The sequence below is a fragment of the Hesperophylax consimilis genome, chromosome 25, assembly GCF_061612785.1.
Source record: "Hesperophylax consimilis isolate HC1 chromosome 25, BYU_Hcon_1.0, whole genome shotgun sequence".
Lineage (NCBI taxonomy): Eukaryota > Metazoa > Arthropoda > Insecta > Trichoptera > Limnephilidae > Hesperophylax > Hesperophylax consimilis.
The window spans coordinates 3,451,359-3,467,621 of record NC_142860.1 but is presented as its reverse complement, the minus strand read 5'-3'; positions in this window follow the sequence as shown (position 1 = coordinate 3,467,621).

Genomic DNA, 16,263 nt, shown 5'->3' with positions numbered 1-16,263 from the left:
CAAAACTTATGGGAAAGGAACGAAGCAACCGCAAACGAAAAAACCTAAAAGGGCCGCGTATTGTTGCTTTGTTCCTTTCCCGTAATTCATGGGTCGGCTCGCGCGTTTTTTCTCGTGTTTATACGCAGCATAAGGTACGAATGTGAGAAATTATTTTTAAGAAAGTGATCTGAGAAGGAATGTAGGTACGTCACTGGAAGAAAATTTGCTTGTAGGGAGGTCTAATGACATAAGTTCGAAATAGAATAAAATTTTTATAGTAACTTAATTTTACACAAAAAGGATACACATTAAGTTTTTTGTCAAGGTAATTTGGTAAAACTTTGACATTTGACGTATCATTCTAATATCAAGGATTCAACTTTATAGCCATTTACAGTAACAAATCGGCAAATTAAATTATTTATTTAGTTATAATACATTCGGCACAATATGTACTTGTTCCGTAACGCTGATTGCTTTTGACAGGCTGTGTACTAGCCAATCGTACCGTCAGAATTTAAACTGTATAGTTTAAATTTCGCACATGTCAGCTGGATCCACGGAGGCCGTGGGCCGAGCAGTTGCACAAAAACGGTTCGTCCTGTCAACTCTCGATCGCCGGTTGTCTAATCGGAATAATCATAAGACGTATTTTTATCGCAATTTAATCTAAAATAACGAGTACTAACAACCACGCTAAACGTCCCAGTGCTGACAGATGATGCTCACTATGCAGATTTCACCATCTCCTCCCGGTAAGTTGATTGTGAATTAACGTTATGTATTGTGTTTTTGCATCGCCTGTCACAAGCCATATAATTCATTTATACTTTATCTGTGTGGAATAGCCCTTTAAAGTGCGGCTATTCCAACCCCTGTTCGTTCTTAGAACATTTTTGGTGCCGAAACCAGGGAACTTTAAGATTATAATCTATCTATGCCAAAACGGATAATGCTGTGGAATGTTTCTTAAATTTTGAATAATAATCAATTCGAACAGTAATTAGGTAGGTACCTAGCGCTTGAGTATTTACGACCTACCGCGCATATAATTATAATAGATTAAATTATTATCATTTATTTTGTTTCGTTTTTGGGTACGTTTCCAATCGTGTTTATTCAACATGGCCCCAGCCATTCAAACATTGCGCCGGAAACGGACATTAGCGAATAATAGGTTAGTCAAGACACATGAAATAGCAAAAAGCGCTTTGCACGATGCAACTAAGTGCAACTTACTGTTAGCGCATTATACTACTCTGGAAAAGATAGTTCTTGAATTTGAAACGTCTCACGCGGAAATATTAGCTTTAGATGACACAAACGAAATTGATGAGGATAAAATTCGCGAAACCTTTGACGAGATGTATTATCAAATTGTCGAAATTTACCAGGAGTTAACCAGTCAGCCTCTCGATTGTAAAACCGCAAATGCGTGCACAAACGTTAAATTACCAAAAATAAACATTCCAATATTTTCTGGAAATGTTAAGCAATGGCCCGAATTTTACGACATGTTTAACGCTCTGATTCATGAAAACAAATCTTTATCCAACATCAAACGCATGCAGTATTTGTTCTCATGTTTATCTGGAGAAGCTTTAGGGTTAATTCGGACATTTCCAGTACAAGGAGCTCACTACGTTGAAGCATATCAAAGATTAATCGCGCGCTATCGTAACGCGCGTGAACTCGCATTTACGTGTTGGCGGGAAATGCTAAATTTAAATTTTCCGTCTACCGATCCTTTTGAATTTCGTCGCGTGTTCGATGTATTTAATGAGGATTTAACAATTTTAAAAGAATTGGATCTCCCAATAGATAATTGGGACTTTGTGCTTTGTTATTTAATTCTGTCGAAATTAGATTCACCTACAAGATGCGCATTCGAACAACTGCAGTCTCCTACCGACCTGCCTTCATATTTGAAACTCAAAGAGTTTCTTTATAACAAATGCGAAGCTCTTGTACGAGATTTACATTTTTCGACTCGCGATAGCAGTACTATTGACAAACCTCTTGCACGGAACTTTAATCAGGCTGCCAAAAAACGCACTTCAGCGCTTCTTTGCGATCTTAAGAAAGGACAGCCTAAAACAAATAGGTCCTCGAACTCCACCACTTACCTGAAATGCTCCTGTTGCGGGGAAGACCACTCCATTTCCAAGTGCAAGGTATTTGCACTCAAGTCAGTTCAGGATCGCCTACAGTTTGTTCAATCATACCGTTGGTGTTTCAATTGTCTTCATTCTTCTCATTATCTTAAAGATTGTAAATCTTTGTTTACATGTCAAAAATGTCAGCAAAAACCTCATACTTTGCTCCATCGAGACGAAAACGCTTCTTTGGAAGATCAGTATCAACACTCCACGACGTCTACGGACCAGGAGCCTTCTTCCGACTCTAAAATTCAGGTCCTCACCAACTTAGGAGACAAGTCCATAGTACTATTGTCAACCGCCAATGTTGGCATTCGCGATTCGTCCGGCCGTTTCCAAACCTTTCGCGCATTGATCGATTCGGGCAGTCAAGCTCACTTCATCACCGATCGTGCTGCGGAGCTTGTAGGCATCCCTCGTCAAGCCAGTTCTCAGAGAGTTAGCGGCTTAGGCCAATCTTCCGCAACCACGTCAGGAATCATTCAATTAGAGATCGGTGTTAAGGGACGGGTTCTCTTCAACATCAAGGCACTTACGCTGCCTAGTATCTGTGACAACATGCCAACTGTTCGTCTAGATAAGTCATCGTGGCATCAGTTGAGAGACTTGCCTCTTGCCGATCCTGACTGTCACAAACCGGGACCGATTGATCTTCTTTTGGGTGCTGAGGTTTTCTCTTCTCTTCTGAGACCTGGTAATTTGAATGGTGGTCCACGTCAGCCATCAGCTTTCAATTCTGCATTTGGTTGGCTTCTTCTAGGTTCAGTTTGTTCGAACACTGCTCATGAAACGAATTCTTTCATCGTTACTAACGAAGACCGGCTCCACGAAGAGGTCCAGCCACTGTGGGAGTTAGACACCATTCCCCAGTCTTCACACCTCACTCCTGAGGAACAACTTTGTGAACAAATGTACTACACTGACCACTCACGGGACACTTCGGGAAGATACATCGTATCCTGGCCTTTCCGAGAAAGGGGAAGGGATATCTCTTTTCCAGGGTCGCGTGAGATCGCTTTACGTAGATTCCATTCCCTCGAGCGCGAACTCATAGCAAATCCAACCTTACGTGAACAATATTCTGCTTTCATGACTGATTATTTACACAGTGGTCCCATGACTCGTGTTCCTGGAAAAGATTTGCACAAGGGAAAGTATCACATACCTCATCATTGCACTCTTCGTCCAAGCAGCGCTAGCACTAAGTTAAGAGTGGTTTTCGACGCCTCAGCGACGGATGTGAACGGATCCTCGTTAAATGATACCTTGCTTATCGGTCCAAAGCTTCAAAAGAACCTGCTGGAGCTTTTGCTAAAATTCCGTATACCATCGGTAGTGTTTACTGTTGATGTACGACAAATGTATCGCCAAATATTGGTTCAAGAACCAGATCGTGCTTTCCAAAGAATATTTTGGCGTTTTCATTCGTCGGAACCCATTGTAACGTAAAAGAATTGTGCAAGTTTGGATTGCCAGGGTAGTGCCCGATTATTGTTTTGTTGAGAGTTTTTCGGGTGGCTGCACTGCGATCGGTTTGACGGGCGGGCAGAATAACGCGGGTAGATTTAGATTGGAACAATACGGGAACAAAAACGGGAGAGCACGATTCCGCGTTGTGCGTGGCGTTTTGCGGGAAAAAATTAAGATTGTACAAAAATGGAAAAGAGCACGCAAATACCATGAACCGATCGTTCGGAGACTTGCCGTGTAAATTAACCAAACATAAACCAGACGTTTTGACTCCTGCGCGAGATCAGCCGGTTCTTTGTTCGAGTGGTATTGTTCGAAGAGATTAAAATATAAAATCAGTTATTTGAAAGTAAAAATGGTTTTATTTGTGAGGCGTAATTCCTTGGGGACTACACTGGATTACCAAGCATGCTGTCGAAGCGACACAAAGATGAATCATCATTGTTCCGTTAGACGTTAAATGGAAGCTGATTAATTGAGGATGGCCTCGCGCACTCGTTCGCACTCCATCTGTCGAATCTCCACCCGGCGCAACCTGCTCATCAGACGTGACAACATGAACAAGGTTCTTCAATGTTTTTTACACATTATGCCTGCTTGCTTTAGCCCCATAATAGCCCTGGTGATTGACAAGGGTCCATGCTCATAAGACGGGACATCAAACGGGACTTCAGACGTGACACCATCCAAGAGTACCAACTAAACACTGTAACCTATGGTGTATCCTCCGCCCCATTTTTAGCCTGTCGTACTGTCAAACAGTTGACCAAATATGAAGGTTATGATTTACTGCTAGCGCGTCGTGTGCTAACTTCGGATATTTACATAGATGACATCGTCACCGGTTGTAACAGCTTGGAACAAGCTCAACAAACGAAAACCGAAGTTATCGAGCTGTTCAAACGAGGTCAATTCGAATTGCGGAAGTGGGCTAGTAACAAACCAGAATTACTCGCCGATCTGCCTCCGGAATACTGCCTCAATGACTTGGTGTCCATGGATGTTGATAACTCTCACATTCTCAAGGTATTGGGATTAAAGTGGGAGCCACGATATGATACATTTTCATTCGAAGTCTTATGCCTCGATCGCGAGTTTACTAAACGCACTATCCTCAGTGAAGTCGCTCGGGTTTTTGACCCTCTCGTTTTTCTATGCCCTTTGACGTTTTTCGCCAAATCCCTAGTACCAAAGTTGTGGGTTCTAAAGGTTGGGTGGGATGACACCCCCTCTGTTGACATTGTTCGTCAATTGGATCGTTATACTAAACAATTACCGCTCTTGAAGTCGTTCAAAATCCCTCGATGGGTGTCATTCCCTCACATGGAGTCGTGTCAACTTTATGGCTTCTCAGATAGTTCGGAACTTGGATATGGCGCGGTAGTTTACTTGCGAATCATGGATGTTGACGATAAAGTCCAAATATATTTGGTTTGCGCCAAGTCTCGAGTCGCCCCCACAAAAAAGATTTCATTGCCTCGCCTTGAACTGTGTGCGGCAGTTCTTCTAGCAGATCTATTAAAATTCGTCAAAGATTTATACGTACCATTGCTTCCGATCTCCAATACCTTTGCTTGGTCGGATTCAACCATCGTGCTCGCCTGGTTACGTTCTCTTTCGTGTCGCTGGAAGACTTTCGTGGCTAACCGTGTCAGTCACATTCAAGATGCTCTCGAAGGGACTTCCTGGCATCACGTGTCATCTGGAGATAATCCAGCGGATGTCGCTTCTTGTGGTCAATCCCCAGCCGATCTGATCGATCACACGTTATGGTGGGCGGGGCCTTCGTGGCGAATCCAGTCATTCGATTCTTGGCCGTCTTTCGATGGCAATGTCGACGAAATTGAACTTCACTCTGAGGAACGAGTTCGATCGTTATTTGTCCAACAGGACAAAAATCTGGTGGACCTATTACTAATTAAATTTTCTTCGATTCAGAAGATCCAACGCATTCTCGGTTACTGTCTTAGATTCATCTACAACCTACAGAATAAAGAATCTCGTCGTTTGTATCTTCCATTAAACCGTGCCGAAATTCACACTCCACTTTTGACAGTAGTTAAACGCACTCAACATGTACATTTTAATGATGATATCACGCGCTTGAAAGAGGGCAACCTTATGTCGAAACAAATGCGGAAGCTTAATCCCTTCATTGACGACCACGGTGTGCTCAGGGTGGGTGGCAGGTTATCTCGATCTGGGCTTGAATTCGAGTATAAACATCCTGCCCTACTTCCTCGCGAATCTAAGCTTACTTCTCTTGTGATAGACGCTCTACATCGCTCTACATTAACCAAATTATGTCCATTGCCTAGTCAATGTGACTAATCATCGTCGCTTCCGCTGCGCATTCTTTCTTATCATTTTCATTATTATTATTAATATATATTTTTTTTCTTTTTTCTTATTTCTTTTCACTGTTCTTCATTCACGCAACGTTCCACAGCATTGCCCGTTTGGTTTCTAAATTTTCTTTAAAATACACGTTGTTGTATTTTGGTGGGCGGAATGTTCCGTAACGCTGATTGCTTTTGACAGGCTGTGTACTAGCCAATCGTACCGTCAGAATTTAAACTGTATAGTTTAAATTTCGCACATGTCAGCTGGATCCACGGAGGCCGTGGGCCGAGCAGTTGCACAAAAACGGTTCGTCCTGTCAACTCTCGATCGCCGGTTGTCTAATCGGAATAATCATAAGACGTATTTTTATCGCAATTTAATCTAAAATAACGAGTACTAACAACCACGCTAAACGTCCCAGTGCTGACAGATGATGCTCACTATGCAGATTTCACCATCTCCTCCCGGTAAGTTGATTGTGAATTAACGTTATGTATTGTGTTTTTGCATCGCCTGTCACAAGCCATATAATTCATTTATACTTTATCTGTGTGGAATAGCCCTTTAAATTGCGGCTATTCCAACCCCTGTTCGTTCTTAGAACAGTACTATTAACATAAATAAAAAGTTACAAGTATAAAGTGTAAAACATATAAAAAAATATTTAAAGTATGAAATAACTAAAAAGGCTAAAGTATTAATAAAAAAATATTAAATAATATGTAAAGCAGGTATAAAAATCGATTAGAATTAAAATTTATATTAATTTAACACTTTGTACCATGTCAAAAGTATAATGTTTAAGCATAAGTTCAAACGGGATTGAATAATTTATTATTTATTTATTTATTTATTTATTTATTTAGACGCCGTAAAAGGCTTTTACAATATACATGATTTATGTTTACAGTGGTTCATAGGAGCGAAACAGTATTATGTTAAACAGAATAATTACTGAGAAATTATGTTGAAAATTAAACAAAAATAAAATCTGGTATACATAGGTACATTAGCATTTTTATTTTCAATCCGTACAGTAGTTTAGTATTGAGGTTATTGTTACCTTCAATATTGAATTTGGTTGAATTTGCTGAGAACTAAGAGTTAGCTCTATTGAATCAGGGCTGTCAGTAAGACATCTCATAACAATTTTGGGAAAAATTATAGTTTTGATTAAGTATATAAAATTATTAGATAACACTCTTCTGTCTGATATCTGATGTAAGTGCGTAGTTTAGGTTCTGTGATAACTTATGAATAGAATGGTATTATGCCTAATAACATTGATAATTACGACAGAGGTATGTTATTATAGCCTTCTTATAACTATATTCCGTGCAGTTGAACACATCTACTACTTCTGAGAAAGCATTGCCAACTGCATGCAATCTAGGTATAAGCGAGTTTCTAAATGACTCAGTCCTGATTTATTTTTATTTTTTTATTTTATTTATTTATTTGTTTAGACGCCGTAAAAGGCTTTTACAATATACATGAGTTATGTTTACAGTGGTTCACAGGAGCGAAACAGTATTATGTTAAACAGAATAATTACTGAGAAATTATGTTGAAAATTAAACAAGAATAACATCTGGTATACATAGGTACAATAGCATTTTTATTTTCAATCCGTACAGTAGTTTAGTATTGAGGTTATTGTTACCTTCAATATTGGATTTGGTTGAATTTGCTGAGAACTAAGAGTTAGCTCTATTGAAACAGGGCTGTCAGTAAGACATCTCATAACAATTTTGGGAAAAATTATAGTTTTGATTAAGTATATAAAATTATTAGATAACACTCTTCTGTCTGATATCTGATGTAAGTGCATAGTTTAGGTTCTGTGATAACTTATGAATAGAATGGTATTATGCCTAATAACTTTGATAATTACGACAGAGGTATGTTATTATAGCCTTCTTATAACTATATTCCGTGCAGTTGAACACATCTACTACTTCTGAGAAAGCATTGCCAACTGCATGCTATTGTTATTGTTATTGAAATTAAAAAGAATTTTGGATCGAGTGGTTCTAGTGGGTATATGGAAGGTAATTAGGCTTAATATATCAGGGCTGTCTATAATACCATTGACAATTTTAAAAATAAAAGTCAAATCGGAAATAAGTCTTCTATCTGAGAGTTTCAGTAAGTTTAATTCTTTCATCAAGTGATTGTAATTTATTGATTCTTTAGGTAGACCGAGTTTATAGTTAATGTATCTTAGGAATTTATGCTGAATTTTTCAATAGAATCGGAGTGGATTTTAAAGTAAGGACACCAAATAGGAGAATTATATTCGATTTGACTTCGAACAAGTGAGGAATATAAGATTTTTAGTGTTGAAATATTTTTAAAGTCTCTGCCATTTCGGAGAATGAAGCCGAGCATTTTTAATCCTTTGTTGGTGACTGTTTCTACATGTGAAAGAAAGTTAAATTTTGAATCGAAAATAATGCCGAGATCGTTAATTTCACTTACAGAGGCGAGAGAAACATTGTTAATTTTGTATTGATAGTTAAGGGGTTGTTTTGTTCTGAAAAATCTTATAATATGGCATTTACTAATATTGAGATAAAGTTTGTTAGTTTTGCACCAATCTTGAAGTTTATTTAAATTTATTTGAATGTGAATACAGTCATTTATTGTTTTTATAATTTTAAATAGTTTAAAGTCATCGGCAAAAAGTAGCACTTCAACATTTTTATCAAATACAGTAACAATATCGTTTATGAAAAGGAGAAACAGTATTGGGCCTAAATGTGACCCTTGGGGTACACCGCTAGTAGCTATGAATTTGTGTGAAAGGTTAGAATTATTTTTTACTTGAAGATATCTATTTGTTAAGTAGCTATTTAACCATTCCAATAGTTTACCCTCAATTCCGATTTGACTAAGTTTATAGAGAAGAATTTTGTGGTTAACTTTGTCAAACGCTTTTACAAAGTCTGTATATATTGAGTCGACTTGGGTTTTGTTTTCGAGTGAACATGCTATAAAATTTTCATATAAGGAGAGATTTGTTAGTGTGGATCTGCCTGGCATAAATCCATGTTGATTAGTTACAATGATGTTGTTAATATGTATGGAGATTTTATCGAGGATAAGTTTTTCAAAGAGTTTGGGGATTTTTATTTTTTATATATTCAATAATATTGTTATTGGGTTTATAAAAACAGTTTATTTTTAAACAAGTTCTGCTGTGTAATTATTATTACGCGTGACAGCTGTTTCGCCCTCTGAAGGCATTATCAAACTGTGGGTAGCCCACTTACAGACGATACATTTATATTATTTCTAGGTAGGTATTTTAATTTCAATTACTGATTTCTTAATTGATTTTTGAGTAAAATATTAGAAATTATTAATCGTTATTACCCCAGCAAAGTTTCCCCAATTAGTGTAATGTTTAAATTTGACTGAATGTCTTAATGTTAGTTATTCCCAAACGATGACTCATAGGGTTATTTTAATAGCATAATTAAGTACTTCATAGTGTACTCATATTTGCCCTAGGTTTGAAGATATCTAGTAGGGGTGAACGAATTATATTTGTTTGTTCATTAATTAGAATAGCTTTCGGATTATTAGAGTTTTTGTTAATTTCTAACTGTTCTAAAAGATTCAGTTTACGGCCTTTATTTTGAACGTGTAACGGAGTTGGTTTATTATTATCATTAAGTGAGTGATTTTCATCTAGGAGATGTTTGGCAAATTGAGATTGCATTTTATTATTATTTTTAAAAGATCTAATATGTTCTTTGAACCTAGTGTTAAAGGACCGGCCCGTTTGTCCAACATAAACAGCGTTGCATTCGTCACACTGGAGTTTATAAATGCCACTATTTTGTAATTTGAGTACCTTACTTTTTGAGTTTTTAAGAGATGATCCTAAGTTATTATTTGTGCGGAAGGCAATATCTAAGCCACACTTTTTGAGGACTTTGGCAATTTTATTAGATGTCTGTCCGATGAATTCTAAACACCCGAATTTATTATTCGTCTTATTATTAGTCGCTGGGTAAATTAATTTAAGGTTATTTTTGTGTTTGTTATTATTAATTATTTTTTCAATGTCTCTACCCTTGAAGCCATTATTTTTAGCAATAGTTAGGATTGTATTTTTTTCCTTCTCGTATGCTTTCTTGTCGAGTGGGATGTTATTAAGCCTATGTACCATTGAGTGGTAGGCAGATAATTTATGTGACCATGGGTGTAAAGATTTATAATTAATGGTCGTATCTGTAAACGTAGGCTTACGGAAAATTTCAAACGTATGTTTATTATTTTCTCTACCGATTGTTAGGTCTAAAAAATTGATTTTATTATTACACTCTCTTTCAACCGTAAAGCAGATTTTACGGTTGATGGAGTTAGCAAATGTGACAAAAAGATCTAATTGTCTGTTGGTACCTTTCCAACAGACCAAAATGTCGTCAACATAACGAACATAGTAAATGAACGAACTCTCGAACTTGTAAACAAAATAAAAAACATAAATCTACCGCACAATTGCCAGTTCATATCTTTAGACGTGGTCAGTCTCTTTAGCAATATCCCTATTCAAGAATGCCTTAAAATCATTGAAGATATTTTAGACGAATCTAATATAAACCCAGTTACTAAAAAAGAATTATTCGATCTATTTAAAATTTGTGTTCAAACTAACTACTTTGAGTTTAACGATAAATTCTATCAACAAAACGACGGATTACCAATGGGATCGCCCCTCAGTCCACTTCTTGCAGAAATATTTATGGATTACATTGAAAAACAAATTTTAAATTCAATCTTTAACAAACACATCATTTACTATATTCGTTATGTTGACGACATTTTGGTCTGTTGGAAAGGTACCAACAGACAATTAGATCTTTTTGTCACATTTGCTAACTCCATCAACCGTAAAATCTGCTTTACGGTTGAAAGAGAGTGTAATAATAAAATCAATTTTTTAGACCTAACAATCGGTAGAGAAAATAATAAACATACGTTTGAAATTTTCCGTAAGCCTACGTTTACAGATACGACCATTAATTATAAATCTTTACACCCATGGTCACATAAATTATCTGCCTACCACTCAATGGTACATAGGCTTAATAACATCCCACTCGACAAGAAAGCATACGAGAAGGAAAAAAATACAATCCTAACTATTGCTAAAAATAATGGCTTCAAGGGTAGAGACATTGAAAAAATAATTAATAATAACAAACACAAAAATAACCTTAAATTAATTTACCCAGCGACTAATAATAAGACGAATAATAAATTCGGGTGTTTAGAATTCATCGGACAGACATCTAATAAAATTGCCAAAGTCCTCAAAAAGTGTGGCTTAGATATTGCCTTCCGCACAAATAATAACTTAGGATCATCTCTTAAAAACTCAAAAAGTAAGGTACTCAAATTACAAAATAGTGGCATTTATAAACTCCAGTGTGACGAATGCAACGCTGTTTATGTTGGACAAACGGGCCGGTCCTTTAACACTAGGTTCAAAGAACATATTAGATTTTTTAAAAATAATAATAAAATGCAATCTCAATTTGCCAAACATCTCCTAGATAAAAATCACTCACTTAATGATAATAATAAACCAACTCCGTTACACGTTCAAAATAAAGGCCGTAAACTGAATCTTTTAGAACAGTTAGAAATTAACAAAAACTCTAATAATCCGAAAGCTATTCTAATTAATGAACAAACAAATATAATTCGTTCACCCCTACTAGATATCTTCAAACCTAGGGCAAATATGAGTACACTATGAAGTACTTAATTATGCTATTAAAATAACCCTATGAGTCATCGTTTGGGAATAACTAACATTAAGACATTCAGTCAAATTTAAACATTACACTAATTGGGGAAACTTTGCTGGGGTAATAACCATTAATAATTTCTAATATTTTACTCAAAAATCAATTAAGAAATCAGTAATTGAAATTAAAATACCTACCTAGAAATAATATAAATGTATCGTCTGTAAGTGGGCTACCCACAGTTTGATAATGCCTTCAGAGGGCGAAACAGCTGTCACGCGTAATAATAATTACACAGCAGAACTTGTTTAAAAATAAACTGTTTTTATAAACCCAATAACAATATTATTGAATATATAAAAAATAAAAATTAAAATGGAGTTCTACAAATTAAACTTAATAACAATAAAAAAAAAAATAAAAAAAAAAAAAAAAAAGTTTGGGGATAGTTGAGAGCATGCAAATGGGTCGGTAATTAGTGACATCATGAATATCGCCTTTTTTAAATACAGGTGTTAGATAGCAATTTTTCCATAGGTCGGGGAAGCAGCCAGAATTTAATGATTGGTTAAATGTATGACATAGTGGATTGGCTATTATTGATGCACAGTTAATTAGAAAGGCAGGACTAATTTTGTCAGGACCCGCATTTTTCTTTAAGTCGAGTGTTTTTATTTTGCGTATAACATCAGGAACATTTATATGTAAAGCGGGAATGTGGACCGATTCCTTTGGATGAAAGGGTGGAAGTTGAACATTTGGGATATCATTATCGTAAACATTTTTGAAGAAGTCGGCAAACAAATTAACGATGTCATTAGTATCACTACTACTTTTCCCTTCGAAATACATGTATGTATTGATGACCGTATGTATATATTATGCTATGACCGGTCAGTGGTTGAGTGGGCATAGCGCTTGGGTCTCACCCGAGCGTCGCGTGTTCGATTCCTCGGCTGGCTAAGTCCTCCATCACAACACAAGCAACATTTTCGGCTTTCTGTGGTGGTAGTAGGAGATTTTCAAACATTGTTGGGTTATTCGTAACCCGGGAATGTTTGTCTTTCTTTTTAAAAAAAAAAAAAATGTTGGTAGGCTAGGTTTGTTTTTTCTTAGTGAGTTTACATGTGTAAAAAAGTTTTTGGTATTTGAAGGAATAGACTTTTCTGTGTTGAGTATGTATGTTTGATATAATTTTTTGGAGAGCTTTTTACAGTCAGTTCTATATTTATGAAATATTTTGTAGTCTGAGATAGAGTTGCTCTCTTTGAAATTTTTGTGCCAGATTTTTTTGTTAATTATTAAGTGTTTTAAGTCATTATTAAACCATTTGGGGAACTTTGATGGTTTGAATTGAATTAAGGGAACATATTTTTCAATAGCCGTATTGATGATGGAGTAAAAAGATTCAAGATTTTGGTTAACATTTGTGTTTTTGTCTAAAAAGGACCAGTCTGTACTTTCTAAGTATTTTGTTATCAGTGGATAATTTGCCCTTGCAAAATTGTATGAATATTTAGGAACACTATTAGAGTAAATGTTTAGGAAGTTGTTAGTAATGGTGATGTTTAAGGGAGGATGGTGGGAATCTTCGGGAAGAAGGGGTGTCACGTCTGAAGTCCCGTTTGATATCCCGTCTTATGAGCATGGACCCTTGTCAATCACCAGGGCTATTATGGGGCTAAAGCAAGCAGGCATAATGTGTAAAAAACATTGAAGAACCTTGTTCATGTTGTCACGTCTGATGAGCAGGTTGCGCCGGGTGGAGATTCGACAGATGGAGTGCGAACGAGTGCGCGAGGCCATCCTCAATTAATCAGCTTCCATTTAACGTCTAACGGCACAATGATGATTCATCTTTGTGTCGCTTCGACAGCATGCTTGGTAATCCAGTGTAGTCCCCAAGGAATTACGCCTCACAAATAAAACCATTTTTACTTTCAAATAACTGATTTTATATTTTAATCTCTTCGAACAATACCACTCGAACAAAGAACCGGCTGATCTCGCGCAGGAGTCAAAACGTCTGGTTTATGTTTGGTTAATTTACACGGCAAGTCTCCGAACGATCGGTTCATGGTATTTGCGTGCTCTTTTCCATTTTTGTACAATCTTAATTTTTTCCCGCAAAACGCCACGCACAACGCGGAATCGTACTCTCCCGTTTTTGTTCCCGTATTGTTCCAATCTAAATCTACCCGCGTTATTCTGCCCGCCCGTCAAACCGATCGCAGTGCAGCCACCCGAAAAACTCTCAACAAAACAATAATCGGGCACTACCCTGGCAATCCAAACTTGCACAATTCTTTTACGTTACAATTCCCCGCAACCCCCGGAAATTTTACGCCGCGAAGTGAAGTAAAATTACCTTAAAACAAAAAAAACAAAAAAAACACGCAAATACCTTTCTTTCCCGCGCATGTACATAAAAAAACAAAGCTAGTAGAAATAAATAAGTTTTTACAGAAAACCATAAAACTAAACAAGTTATAAACTAAGAAAACGAAAAGAGAAAACCAATTCGCAGATTGGTGTTGCACAACCGATATTATTATCAATATTTACATGGGGATTGTACCTTCACTTTTATATCTCTAATATGAGATTCGCAAACACTTACTCACTTATCGAGAGACAATCTCTCTGAGACACCAGTGAGTATGGAGAACTCAAGCTCCCACTTTATTCTTTGAAGAAGAAAACAAAAACACATATATATTTTTAACAGAAAATAAATAAAGTAACTACATAAACTCTCTTTCTCTCCCTATGTTTATATAAAACAAATTTACCATTCTAAGATAAAAACTTGAAACAATAGAACTTAACAAAATAAAAATCCACCAAATCTCTAAGAGATCTTCACTAAATCAATTACAAAATTGATGTAAAAAAATGTTCAGAGCAGGGTTTACATAACTTAATGCCAAGAATTTTAGATGAGGTTTTACAATCAGAAGATAAACCTGTCTATTGTGGTTGAATCAGGGTTTACATATAAAAAATACCTAGCATATTCTCTTCGAATGAACATTGCTTGCTCAAGAAATATGACTAAGGAAGTAACCTAGATGGCATTCTAACAAAAATTTCACTTACCATATAAGCAAAGAGTCGAAATTTCTTGGACAAACAAAATATAATTGGTGTTCAACTATGTGCTTTAGATAATTGACACAGGTTAAGAGGTGTACGAGCACAATTCAAGAGATCGACACTTGTACTACAAAATTTACAGCATAACACTGGTATTAGCAATGAGATACTTATGCATATATTACTTATAACTAACCAAATTGTACTTATGACTAACAAAACTGTACAAAGACACACTCTTACGTAGCAGAGGTAAGGTGATAATATCCAGACGGAATTATTTAATAGGTAAGCACGCCAAACAGTATGTACTTCCCTTTGTTTGAAACAACACAATTTGAGAATTTCCTTAAGAAACTAAGACTTAAAAATATACATATATTAAACTAAATATATTCAACCATAAAACTAGTACATTGAATAACTAAAATAGAAATTACATAATCTTGTGTATGAAAAATTGCTCAATTTTTCACACACAAAAAAAAAATAAGAATCCTTCTTTCCAAGTCCCCTGGAGACTCTTTGGATACTAATAAAACTTCGATACTTGACAAAAGTATAAGAAAACTCCAATGAACTTGTGGAAGAAGGGTTCAGACCAAAGGATAATGACAACCAAACTTATGTCCATTATGCTGACGGAACGTACCAATGTGTGTGTGTGCGTGTGTGCGTCGCACTAATAAGCTCACAACAGTAAGAAGACGAATCGTCTCATTTAAAATAAAAATTACTCAAAACGTAAATAAGAATAAATCTCAGTAAAGTTTAAGTGATAATAAAGAATTAAGACCTAAACTAAATTAATGGGCGCCACTGATCACTAGGATCAGAGAAACATCTTTTGTGAAGATGTTCCTATTCTAGTCCAACGAGGATAAAAAAGAAATCTATCATCAGTACACTAGAATTTTGCGTTTATTCCAAGCACAAGTCCTGAAGGTACCAAACTTCAGAACACGTGACCGGAACAAACACATAAAGAAGGGAATGAAGCAGCATGAAGGGTTGGTAGTCCTTTACACTATTTCATTGGCTTCCTATGATATACTAAACTAAACCTAATCTAAACGAACTATGTCCTTAACATGAAAATTTCCTACTACCTTGCCTTGCATGTCTGCAAGGGTATACACTAAATTAGAAACTTTGTTTTTGATAACGTTTCGCACAAACCTCGGAGCCAATTTGTGCGAAAAGAAATTGGGTCCACTCGATTGGACAAAATTTTTCCTCCACACCACATCTCCAACTTCATAATTTACCGACTTCCTACGTAAATTATAATGTTGAGCATTTTTCCTATAAGCCTGCAATAAGGCCTCCGAAACTTTATTGTAAATCGGAGCCAAGTCCTCTAATTTCTTAGCAAAACTATCTCTTGATTTCTCTAAATTCGAATCCGCACCGCTAGAGGAGATCAAATTTTTATGAAAATTGCC